The 17,939-nt window shown below is 43.2% G+C and overlaps 1 protein-coding gene across 1 annotated transcript in view; it reads right to left on the reverse strand.

Moving 5' to 3' along the window:
* Window positions 1-12,235, reverse strand: part of lingo3a (leucine rich repeat and Ig domain containing 3a) — a 35,820-nt gene extending 23,585 nt beyond the window's left edge. Inside the window, exon 1 of the mRNA XM_068725993.1 lies at window positions 11,707-12,235. The gene's annotated coding sequence lies outside the window, so the exon portion shown is untranslated. The remainder of the gene's footprint in view (window positions 1-11,706) is intronic.
* Window positions 12,236-17,939: the final 5,704 nt, after the last annotated feature.

The following is a 17,939-nucleotide window of genomic DNA, read 5'->3' on the forward strand; positions in this document are numbered from 1 at the left end:
TTGTGTGGCGGTTAAATAACGAGGGGATGTCTGCTTATAGCCATGAGCTGAAGCAGAAGAGGTAGTCCTGCATCTGTGCCACGTCTTCTGAGAGATTAGCTAATGCAACAACGAGCCCCGTTTGTTATAAGAAGTCAAGAGTCCGAAGAGAGGAAGAGGTGGCAGAGAAGAACAGCATGTATCAAGATGCTGACCATGAAAAAAAAAGAAAGAAAAGTGAGACGAAAGAGAAGCGGCATGCCTTCAAACATTTATTAGACAAAAGAAAGTAGGTGGCTGTGCAAAATGAAATTGAAAATAGGAGCAAAAGAAGAACAGAGAGATTTTCTTTTAGCAGAATGACATGAAAACAGAAGGCTGAGATGTGAGATGGTTTAGGGAAGGTGATGAGGGATTATACATCCTGACAGAGCCATGGAAGGAGGAGAGCCTTTGAAATGGATTTGTCAAAAGTGAGGCACTTCAGAGGAACATAGACTGGAACCGTGTGTGTGTGTGTGTGTGTGTGTGTGTGTGTGTGTGTGTGTGTGTGTGTGTGTGTGTGTGTGTGTGTGTGTGTGTGTGTGTGTGTGCATGTCGTCAGATGGGTGGTTGACAGCCGCACTCTCTCGTCTCTCTCTCTAAATCTCAACTCAAGAAAGATTCCATCAAAGAGTGAGCTGCTGCTGCTGTCCGTGCTACAACTCTGACTAATAGGAGCGCCTAATAGAGGACAGGAAAACTGACAGTAAAAATCACAAACATGCACACATAAATGCAGCTAAATGCTAAATTTGACGTACACCCTCTCAGCTTATGCTCTGCAGGGAGATAAAAGTGAACCTTGGCAAATGACACAGGTTGTCGACTCCTTTGATGAAGGCTTAGTGAGAGAAAACAGAAGGAAGGTGGAGGAAGGAGGAGCAAGAGCAGATTGAGGATGAAGAGAGGGAGGAGAGAGAGTGACTCAGCTGCTCTCCCTAAAGGACTCCAGGAGGAAGTGAGGGATGAAGAGGCACCAAAGAGGAGGGGTGTTGATGCTGCCTCTGCTCTTCACACAGAACCTCTAATTCTCTGAAATGAAAAGAGAAACCGCGACAGAGACCTTAAATAACTCTTCAGGGGCAAATTCACCCCCGAAGCGAACCGCAAATGTCCGCGATACCAGAGTACGGGATGAGCAATCTGTGTCCTTAATAAAGGGGGGGCTCGCCGTGCCACGCCATCTCACCAAGGATTACGACATCATGGCTATCTGGCATGCGAAGGGGCCTCTTTAAAGTCTCTAGGTAAAGCCATGGGCACAGAGTAATTGGGCCCAGCCGGCGCATTAAACATAGATCTGTTCTGACATCACACAGGAACTCAGCATCGGATGTACTGGGATGAAACAGCAACGCTGGATAGAGTCAGAAACACACAGTGCACCGCACCAAAAGAAAAAGCCTCGTCCATGCAAACAGGCACAACCGCAGCTACATCCTGACATACAAATTATTCACAGCCTCTTTTGAGAACTGTTTACTCTTGACGCGCACGCAGCCTTCCAGACACCGAGACAGTCGAGAGATCCATTGAAAGTGGTTCTGATGAGACGTTTCACTGGAGACAAAAGCGAGAGGCAGTGGGAGGGTACAAAGCTAAAATTCTTTGAGAGAAAGCTATGGGAGTACTCTACGGGACAGAGGGAGAGGAAAGCAGGCAGAGTGGTCTTTGAAAGAGACGAGGTAGGTTCTGACAGCGCACTGCAGGCCGACTGTCATGCGGGTAGGATGATCAATGTTTTTCTAAGAAAAAAGCAAAAAAGGATGAATAATTTATCCCGAACCTATGACAGGCTAGCGAAGACGAGAGGGGTGTCAGCGCCATGCAACACCATCTCACTGCGTCGCTACTGGCTCCCACGAGAAATTCATAACCCTGATGTCCAGGAGCAACTTGTTTTCTTCACCTCAAAGTGGCGAACAGCAGAGATCAGAGAGCAGACCAGTCAAACTGAGGGAATGTGACAGGAGGGCATTGAAAAGACACAGACGTATCTATGCACATGTGCAAAGAGGTATTCATAGACACAGACTGAAGATCCACAGATGGTGATCCATGCAGACAAGGATTACCCTATACGCCTCAGAAACAGTATGCAACCCGCCTCCGCAGATAGAAATGGGCCAAGCACGCAGAGTGTGCTCACAGTTATTTCACGAGCAGAGCGTAGCCTCCATAATGCCCAGAACAACAGAATAAAAACTGGCCACAGCTGGGAGTCAGCTCAAAGAAAAGATCCTCAGCAGAGCAGACTACCTCTGATGAAACACCTCCGACAGGCAAACCAAAACCCTGTGTTCCTACAGAGAGAGAGAGAGAGAGAGAGAGAGAGAGAGAGAGAGAGAGAGAGGAGAATACAAGAGGAAGAAGACGAGGGAGGAAGAGGTCTGTTAAGCACAATCTCATCAAACCCATCTGTCACAGTTGCACATGGACGCACATACAGCTGCAGATTTATTAGTTCAAATGATGGAGAAACAAAGCAAGGGAGATATTTTCTTCCAGGCTTTGACATCCTTTTCAAACGAGAAGCTGGAAAAAGGCTTTTGTCTTCAAATATGTTTCTCCCTCCCTTCTCTCTCTGGGGCTGCATGAAGAGACTGACTCACTTCTCACTTGGTGCGTGCCAGAGATGCTCACAAGCAATTTTTTTGCAAGTCCAAGACAAGTTTCTTTTTGGTTGTAATGAGCGTTCTATTATCAGCTGCATGCCATCCGGTCTGCTTAGAAAACAGCATAGCTGTATCTAAGGAATTCAAAAATATGCGCTGTATCTATTAGCAAACAGTATCAGCACTGATTAGATATTCGGTACACGGTTACTTTAAATATGAAAAACCAACACAATGAAAACTGTATTTTGCCCTTAAAAATGTATATAATATGGAGTATAGCATTAGTCATGGAAACAGGAAAATATTGCTGTCATTATTCGGCATGCAATAAGAAGCCTAATCTGTTTTTCATTACTAGTTAAGAGTAAAACCGTATTGTATACCTAAGAGCTTGTGGTCTCCAACTAATGACGGCTCAAAATCTACTGAAATTTGACAAACCCCTCTAACCTCTCAAACCCAGAGATGCTCAAAAGCCATTTTTTGCAAGTCGAAGTCAAGTCTCGAGTCCCCGAGCGTAAAACTTTAGACTTGATTTGATCCGATTTCCTTCATTAGCTTGTCATCTTATCATTCAAGCGCTTTTTTCAAAGGGGGGCTGGTATTAATAAGGTATTAATTCTCTCTAACTGAAATCATTACAGGCATCATCTTTAATTTTAATCAGTATCCACAACTGCCGAGTTCAACGTGTTCACAAAATATCCAGAGTGGAAACACTTTTGTTTCTCGTCAAACTAAAAGGTCACTTGAAAAAGGCGACCCAGCTCAAGTTAACATCCCCATAATGAGGTATCATGTCACACCTTTCGTCAGCTGACAGATGGTCTTAACGCCTTTAAGTTACAAGCTCAAAGGCACTAATGAACAGAGTACAACAGTGCATTCCTCACCTCAGTGGGACCTCCACATCATTAAGACTCGTATTAAGGGGGAATAAAATGTAATCCCTAAACATTTCAAATTATGATGCAAATTAGCTACGTGTCAGCCTGTCAGCTGGTGTTGCAGAGAATTTGTTTCCCCAAATTCCAAACATTTCTGTGCAACAGCAGCCTGAACATGTGTGACTAATACAAGAAAAAAGTCCAGAACATAAACCGATAAACAGCAAACTTTCCTTTTCACACTTTGTTTTTTTTGCACGTCTTAAACAAGCAGGATACAATGTGTTTATTAGTGCGCTGTAGAGGCGCTGGTGGGCGGATTTTGTTACTTTTGTGGACAGAGCCAGGCAATCTGTTTTCCCATTTCCAGTCTTTGTGCTAAGCTAAGCTAACCAGCTGCTAGTAGCCACATATTTACCATACGAGAGTGGTGTTGAGCTTCTCATCCAGCTCTCCTCCAGATCACAAATAGTGGTATTTCACAAAGTGGTGAACTACTGGATAGGTCATTGACTTGGACTGACATTAAGTCAGTTAAATCGGAGCTCTTAACGCTCCGGTTTCATGCTTCTCTTCTTCCAGGATGGAAGCAAGCAACCAAACCCGCATGCAAGCTTGAAAAAGAACAAAGAACCAAAGAGCAGCTCATGAAGCCACAGAGGGAGCAGATCAAGCGAAGTCAAACGGAAAGAACGGCCTGACTGAGCAGTTCACTCTCATCCCCGAGTTCTACGAGTCTCCACTTCAGGAAAGTGATTTGATCAGCTGATTATCTGATTTATGTTCAGCGGCTGAAAAGAAGATAAAAGTGGGCTTTAGTTCTGGCAGTGTGATCCAACGAGCAGAGAGATGATATGACGGGCTGATATGAAGATGCAAAGAGGCATGACTCTTTAATCTTCATTTATACCAACGGCTCACTGGGATATTCAGAATAGGTTCACTGGGTTCAAAGACTCATTTAGCTAAAGAGAGAGAGGGAAGGAGACGATACATGAGAGAGCTCCACAAACAAAACACACAAGAGGTTATTTTTGCACAAGCGATCACACTAATCTTGATGTAGATGCATCGTCATCATCACCCCACAAACGTCCGACTGAATGCGTCAGCTGAGTCGAACACGCTGTTAACTGTTCAGCACGACAGGACCCATTAGAGGAATGATTAATTAATCATGTGCTTAATACCTTTGCGCAGTGTTAAGTGCATCTGACCACAACACGGAAAGTTCACATTTAAGTCAGAGTCATTAGCAGGTTTTCGGGACAGAGGTGACTTTATGAAAGAAGAAAATGCTACTTTTGATCAACCAAGTAAAGCTAGATTAAATTGGGAGAGGCTGATGATGTGAGGTGTGTGCGTGTGTGTGTGTGTGTGTGTGTGTGTGTGTGTGTGTGTGTGTGTGTGTGTGTGTGCAGCAATAAGCGTCTGGATTTAATTAGATTTCCAATCACAGGATGTTTTTTGTCCAAATGTCAACAAAGGGCATGAGACGTTTCAGTGTTGAGGAAAAAGAAGAATTGGAGTCAGCCCGCGCAACAAAAACACACCGCATGTCATGAGTTAATCCAATCTTGTAATTACATAATTGAAGAGAGCTGATTAAAGAGCCATCTCGCATGCAGGTCCCATGGAGAGATGGTATGAAAGATGTGTGTAACTTGAGTTAACCCACAGGACACAGCTGGTCCTTCACAGTGGCTCAAAAAACACAATGAGACATGTCTGCCTGGCTCAGCTGCTACAAGTGTGGTTAATAACAGAGCTGGAAGGAACCATAGTGAGTATAATATCTCTGGAATCCATCACTTTAAGTAGAACTTTTTTTTTTTTTTTTTTTTTTTTAGTGCTTGAAAGTTCCTTTTAAATTGACGCTTTTATCCGCAAGTGATATTCTTTTGAAAATATGGACTATACTTTTGACAAACTCTAAATGAAGTTAATGGTGCGAGAGTTAAGGGTGAAATGAATGTTTTAAAACAAACATCTCAACATCTTAATAAGCTCAGCAGCTGTCGCAGTCTGGGTAGCTGTTCATTTGAAGCAGCAACACATTTTTCAGAACTGTCTCGAGGAGAAGCAGACAAATAGCTCCGAGGATGTTGTTGAGAGGATGAAAACAACCTTTCAGTGTTCACTGTTCACTCTGAAGGGAGGTAAGGTTAAATCCAATTGAATCATACTGTATTGATTCGCTGATGCAGCTGCAATGCTTTTGACTGGGGACGACTTTGTTAAGAATCAAGTGTTGTTGTGGTACAGGTGTGTTAGTGAAGATAGTGCTGGACGCTGCAGGGTTCACATGAGCTAATGGGGCTGCATGTAACGAATACACTGCAGTACGAAGGCCCTTTGTTCTGGTTATCTGCCTCCTCTAGCTTACAGGGAAAGGTTAGACGTTTCCCTGTAGGTTTACTGAGTCATGAACATCTTTGTTTGAGGACAGTTTGTGCATTAGAGATATTTTAATTAATTTACAATTGCTCTTTAAATAAGCACTATAATGACAGAGTCACATATTATGTATTTGGAAACATGAATCATTCTAAAACTAGACTCAAAAAGTATTAAGAAAAGAATAAATCTTTTAAATCTCAGTATTCTTTAACTGTCACTATTTCTATACATAATACATCTTTGGTTTAGTTGATCTTACTCATTTATGTTGTGTGTTTTAGATGTATAATTCTCATTGTAAAATTTGGACTGTGCAGAATTCAATTATCATTTCCTTTCCAGCACTTTAAGTATTATTTATATAAGTGTCATTATTTATGTGTAACATTGAAGATTTATGTGTAACATTGAAGTGCCTTCATGTCCCCTGTCTCTGAATTATTTTGTTCCAACCTTCTGTTGTGTTTTCGGGGACACGGTTATGAGTGTAACACTAACCATGGCGCTCTTCCTATTTCCTCAGTTTGTGAATCCTCGATTCCTTTCTTCGCCTCCTCTCCTCGGATCTCAGTCCCTCCTTCCTGAGATGTGACCGGAGGAGGCAAGGAAGAGGCAAAAGGAGAGAGGAGTCCAAGACAACAGGCATTTAACAAGATGAGACAGCCGAGCTTCAGAGCAGGAATTTTAAAGCGACGTCTATTAAATATGATGTTCATGTCACAGGCCTCCTCTCCTTTTTAGGAATTGAGACACGCTTAAAGATGGCGCGCTGAGATCGATTTCTGGGTCACAGTCAGGAGAGAGGAGACGAGGAGGCACAAAAACAGAGAAGTGAACAGAGCCGATGTGCAACAGTAGAGTCGTGCGTCTGACGTGAACCCCGGAGAAGGAGAAGTTGGATATTCCGCTGTCTTGCCGTGTGGGTGTTGATTGAAGGAGATTATTCATGAGAAACTGCAGCCCACTTCATGTGCCAGCACTAACAAAGCGACGCAGTGTGTGATCTTTGGACTGGTAAGGATGGTACCTTCCTGAAGAGGGCACAGGCAAAGAGCCTTGAACTCCCATTTTCTCTCGGTCGAGATGGTCGATCCATACTGGAGAATATTGTTTCACGGCTGGACGGTCGCAGCTCTTCATGCTGCCAGCAGCAGTAAAAATACATAAAATGAAATGAGCCGGAGAGAGCGACAAGTATATAAACTGCCCAAATACCCACTTTATCCCATAGCTCAGTGTTGAAGATGCTCTGTGTTACATGACTTCAAATATCAGCTCGCTCGCACCAAAGCCTGTAATTAGTGATCTTTCAGCAGGCTTAAGTGTAAATGCACATAACAAGGACCGCCTCCGTTCACATTGTTAAAAACCACCAACTCCTGAGGCGTATTGGGTAAAAGAAAATGACTTAATGCGAGAAGCAAAAGATGTAGAGTAGTAACCACTGCCGACTTACACTCATGGGACTCCTTGGCTTCCCTTTTAGTGCTTATGTAACGCTACGGCCATCTCACCGCTCATTCTTCCATCCAGAGACCTCAGAAAACATCAAATATGCAGCATCCAGTAAAGTCACACGGGACCTATCATCGGCTTAAATGAGCCAATTTAGTTCAGATAAGACTTCTACGAAGCGTCGAGGAAGAGTGAACCGGGTAAAAAGCTTTCAGAGGTAGATTACAAAAGTGTAAGACAGACGTCCTAGTTTAGGTAAAAAGTCAGAGCCTGGATAAGAGCTGGATGATACTGTAGCACCATGGCAGCGCGTCTAATCTGCCGTAAAATCTATAAATAGACTCCGCAACTAGAAATGTATGTAAGATAATACAGTTTTGAATGACAGACGTACATTTTCTGAGGGGGAACTGGGGGAATAATTGCATTATTTTCAAAAACACATTCAGAGGAAGATAAACGGCCTCCTCAACACCAGGGCACTTTCATTAGTCTGCCATGTTGTACTGGGTCGACGTGTTGCTTTGATCCTGTTGGTTTCAAAAAAACATAACAAAAGCTCTACTTAGAGGCTCCATTAGTGTCATTTAAATAAATGGCACTAATGGAGCCTACATTTGTCACACGTCAACAGCAGGATTTTGAAGACGTTCTTACATTAGGCGCTGCTTAAAATGTGCAGTCAGCGATTATAATTCTACACACTTGTTGCTAAAATCAGCGAATATCTCCTCACAGCTGTAAGTTCTGTGTGTGCGTTGAAAAGGAAACGTCATACGCAGCCCCGGTTCTGGAAATGGAAAAACAAACAAACTCTATTCCAGCCAATCAGCAACAGTTCCTGCTCGTGCACAGGACAGAGGAAAGGCCACGGATGTATAAGGAGAGACGGTACATCTGGAGGGGGGTAGTTATTGAAATACTAACATTCTTCCTCCAGAATCGTTGACTCTAAATTTAAAGCCCTGGAAAAACATACTTCAGTCTAATTTCACTAAGTAATCCTAAATGTCTTTTACGGCCGATTTTAATGTCACGCTGCTAATCGTTCTCTAAGGCAGCGACTGCCAATGAGGGATTCTTATACCACAGGGTCTACTTCTCCATTTGCCAGAGGTTACGTGGTGAGATTTTAGAGCAGCTCAACTAATTTGATTTAATCGAAATTATGATGTGATTTAAAAAGTATACATCCATATTTTGAGTCAGCTGAAAACATCTGGACGCCACGCGCTATAATTCGGAGAACGAGAAAACGAAGGTAGCTGAAAGTAATGAATAAATAGTTGAAATACCGATATTTCAATGAAACCTTCATCCGTGAACACATTCCGCGCATAACGAGTGGTGTCGGTACAAGAGGCTTTTGTCTGACGAAGAAAAAAAAAAAGGTCAACAAACCACTGCTCTAGGGTAACCAGGTCAGCCAGCCTCTTATCGGCACGAAATGCCAAATGAAGCAATCATGTTTGGAAATAAAATACTTGTAAGGCCCAAATATTCACTAAGCTCTGCATTAAGGTTACAGCCTGAACGTTTATAATGGCATTACTGTCGTCCGTGGGAGGACGGCCAGCGTACACGGCCCCCGTGATCCTTCCAGCTGGACGTCTTAACGTGTTTGACAGCCGCTCACACTCCTTTTCCTCCTTCCTGCCCCCCCCCCCCCCCCCCCCCCCACCCCCCGAATGTCCCGCGCTGCCCTTTCCGTAAGAGCATCACTGCCCTCGTCCTGCTGACAGCGGCTGCATCTCCGCTTTACTGCCCTCATAAACACACACCAGAGTTGAAAACAATAAGGCTTGGCATTGGCAGTGCTGAGCTGAGGTAATGTCACTATTGAGCACAGCTGACAGCTTTATGTGCAGCAGGAAGCATCGAAACGAGAAGGTAAGTGTAGGAGTAGTAATGGACAAGGCTAACAGGCCTGATTGAACAACGCACTCTGAGGGCCACACAGACCCATCAGCAGACATTTCATTAATGACACATAAATCTGTCAGATTGGGAGGCTAAGTGGCACCCCGGGTGCTATTAAGTGCTCTTGTATAATTGCATTGACTTCAACGCCGGTTTTCTCGTAAATTTTGTAGACAGAAGCAGTTACCGTGGCTCTCGACAAGCAGGTTGGAATCCAAGAGACGACAACGACAAGTTCAAGTTTAATCTACATTTCAAGAGACAAAAATGCTAATTAAAGATTAACTGGAAAACAATTTACAATGTGCTTTTCATTATTTCATACATAACGGCGGCCACGTAGACAAGCACAAACAGTTTGGGAGTCAGTTGCTCAAGAACACTTTAATAGGGCAAACAGGACGACCCGCTCTACCTCCTGAGCAACATCTGCCCAAAATCTAGATCTAGATCCAGACCCAGTGAGGTGCGCACACCAACATTTTACCTAAACCTCTCACTGGATTAAAGTCCAAGACGTTTAATTGGATGGTAAAAGAAAAAAAACAGCTAATGCCTCAACACAGTGTTAGGGTTTTAATTACATTAATGTACACGGCAATAAAACATTTAAAGATGCACAATTCAGCGGGTATGTGGATTTCTGCATTGCTGTGATTGGTTCTCGCACGAACCAATCAGTTGGAGGGAGACTCCAACTGATTGGAGAGGCAAGTGACACGAGTAAAAACAATCTCTGAGAGGGCTGCACAATGAATCAAATATTAAAGATGAACATTGTTTTCGGCTTCCCACAATTAAATGAACATGATGAACTTGCGATATTGATTTAAAATGTGTGCTCAGCTCATAGAAAACGCATCAAGCGCTGCTTGAAATAACTCACCAGGGGGCGGTCGACGTGTTTTGGCTGCCATGCCGCTGGGAAACACTTTCCTGAATGTTGCAGCTGCGGTCCAGAGTAACAGAGTAATACAAAAACCGTATATTACTCGTTTCGCCCGTCTGCTGTGTTGTATTCAAAAAAATGCACTGAATTCAAGTGAAGAACTTTTTTGAAAATCTTATTTTGATGCAAAGATTTTTTTGTAATTAGCAGGATTGAACAACCGGAAAGTGAAAGCAGTGCTCTGCTGATTTAATTTTGGGTAAAACGTTTCGGTACATTTTATTTTGCTTCTCAGAGATGCACTGTGAATAGGAAACTTTCTTCTTTCTTTGATGCAAAAATGTATTAATTAGCAATGTAGCCTAGAATAACGTGAAGGCGAAAGCAGCGCTCTGTTGGTTTCATTTTGGGTAAAGAGGTTTGGTACATCTTATTTTGCTTCAAGGAGAAGCAGTGTGAATAACAACTTGTCTTATTCCGATGCAAAGATGTACATTAGCAAGAATGTAGCACAACATGCATTGAGGGGTTTCCTGGTAGTTGACGGTTTTTACGAATTGTGATGACCCCGGGTCACATCCTGCCAGGGACCTTTGTTGCATGTCACTCCCCATTAATCTCTCCCCTAATTTCCTGTCACTTCCCTTCTGTCAACTTTCTAACACTGCCCCCAAAAATCAATAAGGAAATAAATGTGGCCATCATAAAATGCAAAGCGATTGTATTTTCTATGTTCAATTGTCTTGGAAACAGAAAGACAGTTGCACGATCACAATCATAATTTACGTACATGTTTTTTGTAACGTATGTAGGCTAATGTATGCAGGAATTGCCGGGACAGTGCTGAACTGTAATACTTGACAAACAAAGAACGAGATTAAAGCAAAAGCTTATCCAGACCTTCTTCATAACAACGCTGAACAGAGAACCGAACAGAGCCACACAGAGATGGGAGCGGGCTGAGCAAACACAGGCTTAGATGTGTCAAGCCGACGACACTCTCACACTGAGAGGACTGCAGGGATCGATCAAAGGCTGCCTTTCTCCCTTTCTGCCCCACGTTCAGATCATTAAAACCTAATTGAGAGCTGGTAACCAAAGGCACACGCGCGCACAGGGAGGCTGTGCCTGCATGGATGCAAAAAAAATCTCAAGGATGACAATAGAGGAAAAAAAAGAAGCACAGGCGGCGTGAGATAATGAGACCCGATGTCCATTTGAGTTAGAGAGCAAATCGATCAGCCGGGACTGCACCATGACAGTGTGAGAGGAGGCTGAGAGGGGGTAAACTAGTGTCACGATGATCACAGGGTGAATGTTACGCTCATCGGGTCATCGGCTGAAGTGAGCCTTGACCACTGAGATCTGGATGAGAGGGAAGACAGAGGCAAGATTAACCCCATGTGCAGGATCTCTTTGGTTGTGTCAAAGTGTCAGACAGCACATCAAGTGGACCACCAGATGACTGTGTGTGTGTGTGTGTGTGTGTGTGTGTGTGTGTGTGAAGTTTGCTCACCCAGGACTAGAACTTGCACCGCGCTCCTTCCACATCTGCAAGCCTGGAGGTGCTCTGATCGCTGCTGGCCGTCTGCGCTGACTGTGGGTCTGTGCTGGATAACGTTGCTCCTCCAGGCACTGAGCTTCCTCCTCCTCCTCTTCCTCTTCCTCTTCCTCTTCCTCTTCCAGCAGCAGCAGTGGCAGCTACAGCAGCTGGACTGGACTGCATTCACTCACCTTCCCTCCCTCTCTGGTCTGTTCTCCTCCCAGCACTGCTGCTGAATTATCTACCGCCTCCCAAGTGAAGTCTCTGGCTCCCCTCTTTTGTGCTAGAAAGGCAGCAGGAGCTCCTCTCACAGCGGGCTCCCAGCTTTGTGTCTCGGAGAAGCGTTGAGGGCTGCCACCGGCAGCGGCAGGCAGCTCCGACTGACGGTGCTCTCGTTATTGGATTGCATGTGTGTGAGTGTCCTGGCATTTGTGTGTGTGGGATGTCGAGCGCAGTGTGTGTCAGAGTGTGTGTGTGTGTGTTGGTTTGAAAGAGGACCCGACTGCTGTGCTGTTCATAGGGGCTCATCTGTGCTGTTGCTGCTCTCTCTCTCTCTCTCTCTCTCTCTCTCTCTCTCTCTCTCTCTCTCTCTCTCTCTCTCTCTCTCTCTCTCTCCTACTCGGGCTGTTTTGTGCTGCATTCAAGTCCTGTGGGGGGAAAACGGAAGATGAGTTCCCTACTTAAAAATTCAGCTCACTTAAGCTTTCAGGTGGTGGGCATACAATACTCTGCAGGGACACGCTGTATGGGAGTCCATATGGGACCAGATGGATTTTATAAGATATTCCAAAATAATTATATGAATGATTATTATGATATATGAATTTTTTAACATAATTATTACCATTAAACATTTTCTGTCTATTTGTATTTTTTAATAGAAAATGTTATCTATATGTTCTTTTTTGATATTTTCCCAAATATTTATATTTCTCTTACTTACTTTTCAGTTATTGACATTAATTCCCGCCTCCTCGATCTCAACTGATCAGATAACTTACACTTTTTGGGTAAGTTAGGAAAACCATAACCTAAAAAGTTGTTTATTAATCTACTTTAACCCTAAGATTAAGTTTACTTTTACCTGTTTACTGATGAATTCCCGTTTCACCATCATAACGCTATACTGGGAAATAAAGATGAAAGCACAAAGATCTATAACACGTTAACCCAAAGAGCAAAGATTAACGTTTCTGTCCGGTCAGGCTGTGACTTTACTTGACTCACTCTCGCACACATAACTCAACTCTCATACACTCAATAAAGTGGGATTCGCTTTAAATTAGTTGACAAACTGGTGACGTTAGGGTTACAAAATGTAACGTTGGGTCTAACCAATTCAACATAACAATAGAATACAGTGACTTCATTCTTTATAGCTACTCAGGGCAAAGGTTAACGTAACCAAGCGCTCCCAACATGAGGCTTGTTTACAGGAAAACTGTTGACGTAAAATTAGACTGTTAACAGTTATGATATTCTAATGTTAGCATGACTGGTTAGTGCAAAGAAAAAGTAGTAACCTACTTTATTTGTACAAAACTAGACTCAATGAGCGTGAACTCAGCCGAAGCGTCCTGCAAAACCATCTGGATGAATTAGTACATTTTAAGCGAGTCCTGGTTGCCAGCTGCTACTACATTTAGCCAGAGACCGTTAAGAAACATGCATGTATGAAGAGAAATCGGGGACTTCTCAGTGGCGCATGAAGTTAAAAACACTTAGAATTCCTTGGAATAAAATTACCCAGATCTTGCCGTCCATAGAGCAAGAAGACGTGTTGTATTTCTTTGGGTTTTGGTGACTTTTACAACTTTTTGGACCTAATGATTTAAAGAAGAGCTATTCAAATGTTCGTCATGGGAAGGTATTATTCCTCAACAAAAAATCCCTTTTACCAATGTAAGTCTTGAGGCAAAAAGTCTTTTTTGGCCCCATGGCATCATGTGACGCACCGGGAAGTTCAAATTCCATGGTTTGGCCACTATGTCAAATTGGCTTCAACCATGGGGCTTGTTCGGCCACTTAAGAGACAGATGCATCCATTTTTTTTTATCTTTTTGAGCATCTTTGATTTAGCCTGATAATTCCCGTTTCATTATTTCTGAAATCACACCACAATTTATCGGTTTATCTAAACCATTAGTCATTGATTTTAACCACCTGCGAGCAGCACAACAAGTCATTAACACAACAAAGACATATTAACATCTCACAAAGTCGATGTGGTGAATGTTAACTGTTGCATTATAACAGACACAGAGATAACATTAGCTTGTTGTGTTTCAGGGGAACACTTTCAATTCAGCTCTGTTTTGTCTTGAGGGAAATATCTGGTTATTTAGCCGCTTAAGGCCCCATTTCTTCTACCAGCTGGTCACTAACATCTGTCTGTCATGTAACTAACAGTTGGTTTTCAGAATTGTTTTCCACTGAAGACAGTCGCCTGCAGTGGTGAGAAAGAACAAAAATAGTAAAGTTGTGGGCACGTAAAAGAGAAAAAACAATGAGCTGAACCTGCCTGGTCCACTTCAGTTTCTTTTATTTCCCAAAATGTCTTTTTGCAACAATCAGAGAGAGATGTCTCGACATATGGACTTTTTTAAAAATCTATATACCCACGCATGGGGAGAAATTCAAACCACTGACACTCTACCAGCTGAGCAACAGCTGCTCTTGCTACAGTGAAAGTGGATAGAGGGTGGTGGTGAGCTGTGCCAGGTGCTTGAAACCGTCTTAGGCCGTTGACGGGTGGATTGTATTTCATTTCATGGTGAGTAGGAAGAAGCTTGCCCTATGTGTACGTCAATGTATAGACGAACACTTCAGAGAAGTCGTTTTTTAACCTCCAGCAGTGTTGTAGTCAAGACCAAGTCAGGACCAAGACCCCAGTGTATCGAGACAGAGACAGGACCAAGACCAAGTCAAGACCAGGCCAGTCCCCCACTGCATACATTCTTTATGATAAAATGTGAAACATGCAGACCAGAGGCAACTCCTCAAACTGATCTAAAAGATCCACGATCCATGTTGATAAATAAAACAGACAATGTGAAGGTAACTTGGTGATGTCCCTGCAGTTTTTCCATTAAATCATGAGTCACTCTTTGTCTGAGACCGAGACAAGACGGATTAAAATAAGCAGTCGATTCCGAGACAAGACGGAAACCTTCAAAAAGTGGTCTTGAGACCCGATCTCAAGTAGTACAACTCTGACCTCCAGGGCATCAGACCCTCCATGTGCTTTCCCCCCACATCATTCCTAACTAAAGTGATAAGAGTCTCTTCAATGAAGACTCTTTAGTGGGCTCAGATGGCGACAAGGATGGGAAGACTCACACTCTTTCCTTCAGGCATCCTCACACATCTTTTACATTTCACTGCCGCTTTTTTTTTTTTTTTTTTTAAGAGAGCATAAATCGGAGCCCGAGGCGGTGCAGGAGTGTCACATCCAGGTGAAAATGGAGGCTGTGCCGTGCTTCTTCCTATCGGCAGCCTGCGTTGCTGTCCTCAAAAGACACAATGGAGCTTTCCTGTGCTGCAGTCTCTGTGCATATGTGGTCTCTGAACGCTACAGTGGCACTCTCCAAGGGAATAATACAAAAAAAAAAACGGTTGATTTTGTTTATTACAGGATCTGAATGTTGCTACTATATTGCATTTTTAAGCCCAAACGGCTTTGCTGCAATAGCCCGTTGTACAGTAACCTTCATGAAAGTCACACCCCCCTCCCCCCCCTCCCCAATCATTTCCAGGTTAAGGCTTTGCTGTGAGGTGGACGATACTATGTTACTTGGCTGAGTAGCTCTGCAGCAGCTTTACAATAATACCACAGCACAGTAATCACCTCCATGCGTCATACTGGAGGGGAGCAGCGGAAACCACGTCCACTCTGGGTTCCCGGGGTTTCTGTGGCTGAATATGTTTTCAAGGGTTTCTGCAGAAGTATTGGGGTGGGTTTTGATAAATACGGTATACATAAAACATGAAGGCAATGTACCTGCCTACTGTGCAGGTTGAAAAGGCTGTATATCAACTCGAGGGCTCCACAGTCATTTGTCAAATTGAAAGTACTGCTTACCCTCGCGTTCTCTGTGCGGCTGTGAGGGGCTGAGCTAACACACGAAAAAAACAGTCACGCTCCTGGGATTCAACTACTGTGGTACTCAGGCAGAGATCTAGTAGACTTATGTAAGTACAATCGTTAAGTACAGTTGTGTACTAACGCTACGTACTTTGTGAGATTCACTGCGTTTAGTTCACAGTATTTGAGAGGGAAATATTGTGAAGGTCCCAAACAAATCCTGCACACGGTTGATCTCTTGTACTAATTTGATCAATGTTTCAGTTCTCTTCTGGTAAAATTCATACAGTCAAAACTACTTGGTTAGGTGTATTCATATGTCAATATACTCATATATTTTAGATTTTACTGGATCTTCTGATTTGGTGTTGTTGTCTGCTGTGTATACAGGCAGACAAGACACATGAAGTGATGTTAATATGGATATCGAGTATGAGTCCAGGGGCAGTTTGTAGTGTTTGTAAAATATCTTCCCTTACCAACATTAATCTTGCAGTGTTTGCAACGTGGGCACCAGCACTTCAAGCAGCGACCGCAGTAAATCACAATCACAAAGGCAGCTACAAAAGTGAGTCATATTAAGTTGAATACTAATCAGCAGCACAGTGTGTGTCAGCAGACCCGCATCAACACTGAGAGAAAAACATTTAACACCACAGCTTCATAAATGACCATCGACACTTCAACATTATCGACACAATCGAAAGAGGAAAAACAAACATTCTGAGCTCCACAAAACTGTTATTTACTAAAGCAATACTGCTCTGAGCTTAAAACATCTAACCACAGCACACTCTGACCAAAGGCCATTAGAGAAGACTTACCAAACCCCTCTGCCTGTTTTATATCTCGAAGACTCGCCCACTCATACAGACAAAACAACAAGCTAATGGCCTTGGGCAACGTAAAGCAGTTTTGACCATTAATGCACGCCCACTCACTCAAAACAAAACAATGAGGAGAGGCGCAGATTTCAGTGAATGGAGGACAAAGAGACGCACAGCAGTGGGATGTGGCCCACGCCTACTTTATATTTCCTGAAAAGTTATTCTGACAGAATTTGGAGAGCGAGTGGGTGAGTGGGAGCGTTTGAGAGTATTTGGGGGATGAACAGCAGCATATGAATATATGAAATGCCACACTCTTGTAGAGTAATTGTGATCCTACGGATTTTTTTGGCTTTATGTTTCTTTTTGAGAATCGTAGAAAACATCAAGATATGCGTGTTCAGTGTGGTGGCTCCACACCTTTTTTGGCTTGTGACATTTTAAAGTAAAGCGATGTCTACTCACAACAAATTGTCACAGTTTTCATATACTTATGAGGTGCAAAGAGGGCTGTCGCCTTCTCAAATTGTTTAATTGGAGCAGCTTTTACAAGTCTAAAGATTTCTTGTTTATTTCACAATAAACAAAACCGAGACTACAGCCTCGCTAGCGTCTCTGTGAGGTTGTACAACGACAGTGGATCTTCCGTATGATGGGACTGGAGGTGCTTCATTAAGTTGCTTGTGTTAGTGAGTCTCAGCCTTCCAATCATACCCAATTTATGCAATTTCAAGACTGATCCGGAACCCCAGTATGCAGAAATATTCAAATACACCATTCAAGAATGGGTGAAAATGACATTTACATTGCAAAAACATGCATGGGATTATCATGAAGCGTCGGTAAAGGGGAGGGTCACGGGTGCAACACATTTTCATTCAGATATCTTGAGGTGAGAGATCAAGGTACCCATATATTATATTGCCATGCTAACTTTGGAGCGTTATCCAGCCTTCCCGACAAGCAAGCATAACAAGGATTCATCAGGTCGTCTAGTTTCATGCGACACCAGTACCTTCCCTCTAGCTTCAAAGCACCTAAAGCCTCCAGGATCACCGGCCATCCCGCTGGTCTCAGGAGTCATGTTCTCACTAACAATGTAACAACATTCTCTGGATATCATGGACAGTAGTTGTGTTGCAGCACATTGTTACGAAACAACGTCTATTTGCGCTCGTCAAAGTGCTAGAACACAACACACAGGAATACATCTCTATATTATAATATAGAAGACGGTAAATGGTTGTGCATGAGGCATCTCATTTTTGAGCATCCACGTGTGTCATACCTGCTTT

Source organism: Cebidichthys violaceus, unplaced genomic scaffold (genome assembly GCF_023349555.1).
Source record: "Cebidichthys violaceus isolate CVI_PGR_0920_01 unplaced genomic scaffold, fCebVio1.0.p SCAF_37, whole genome shotgun sequence".
Lineage (NCBI taxonomy): Eukaryota > Metazoa > Chordata > Actinopteri > Perciformes > Stichaeidae > Cebidichthys > Cebidichthys violaceus.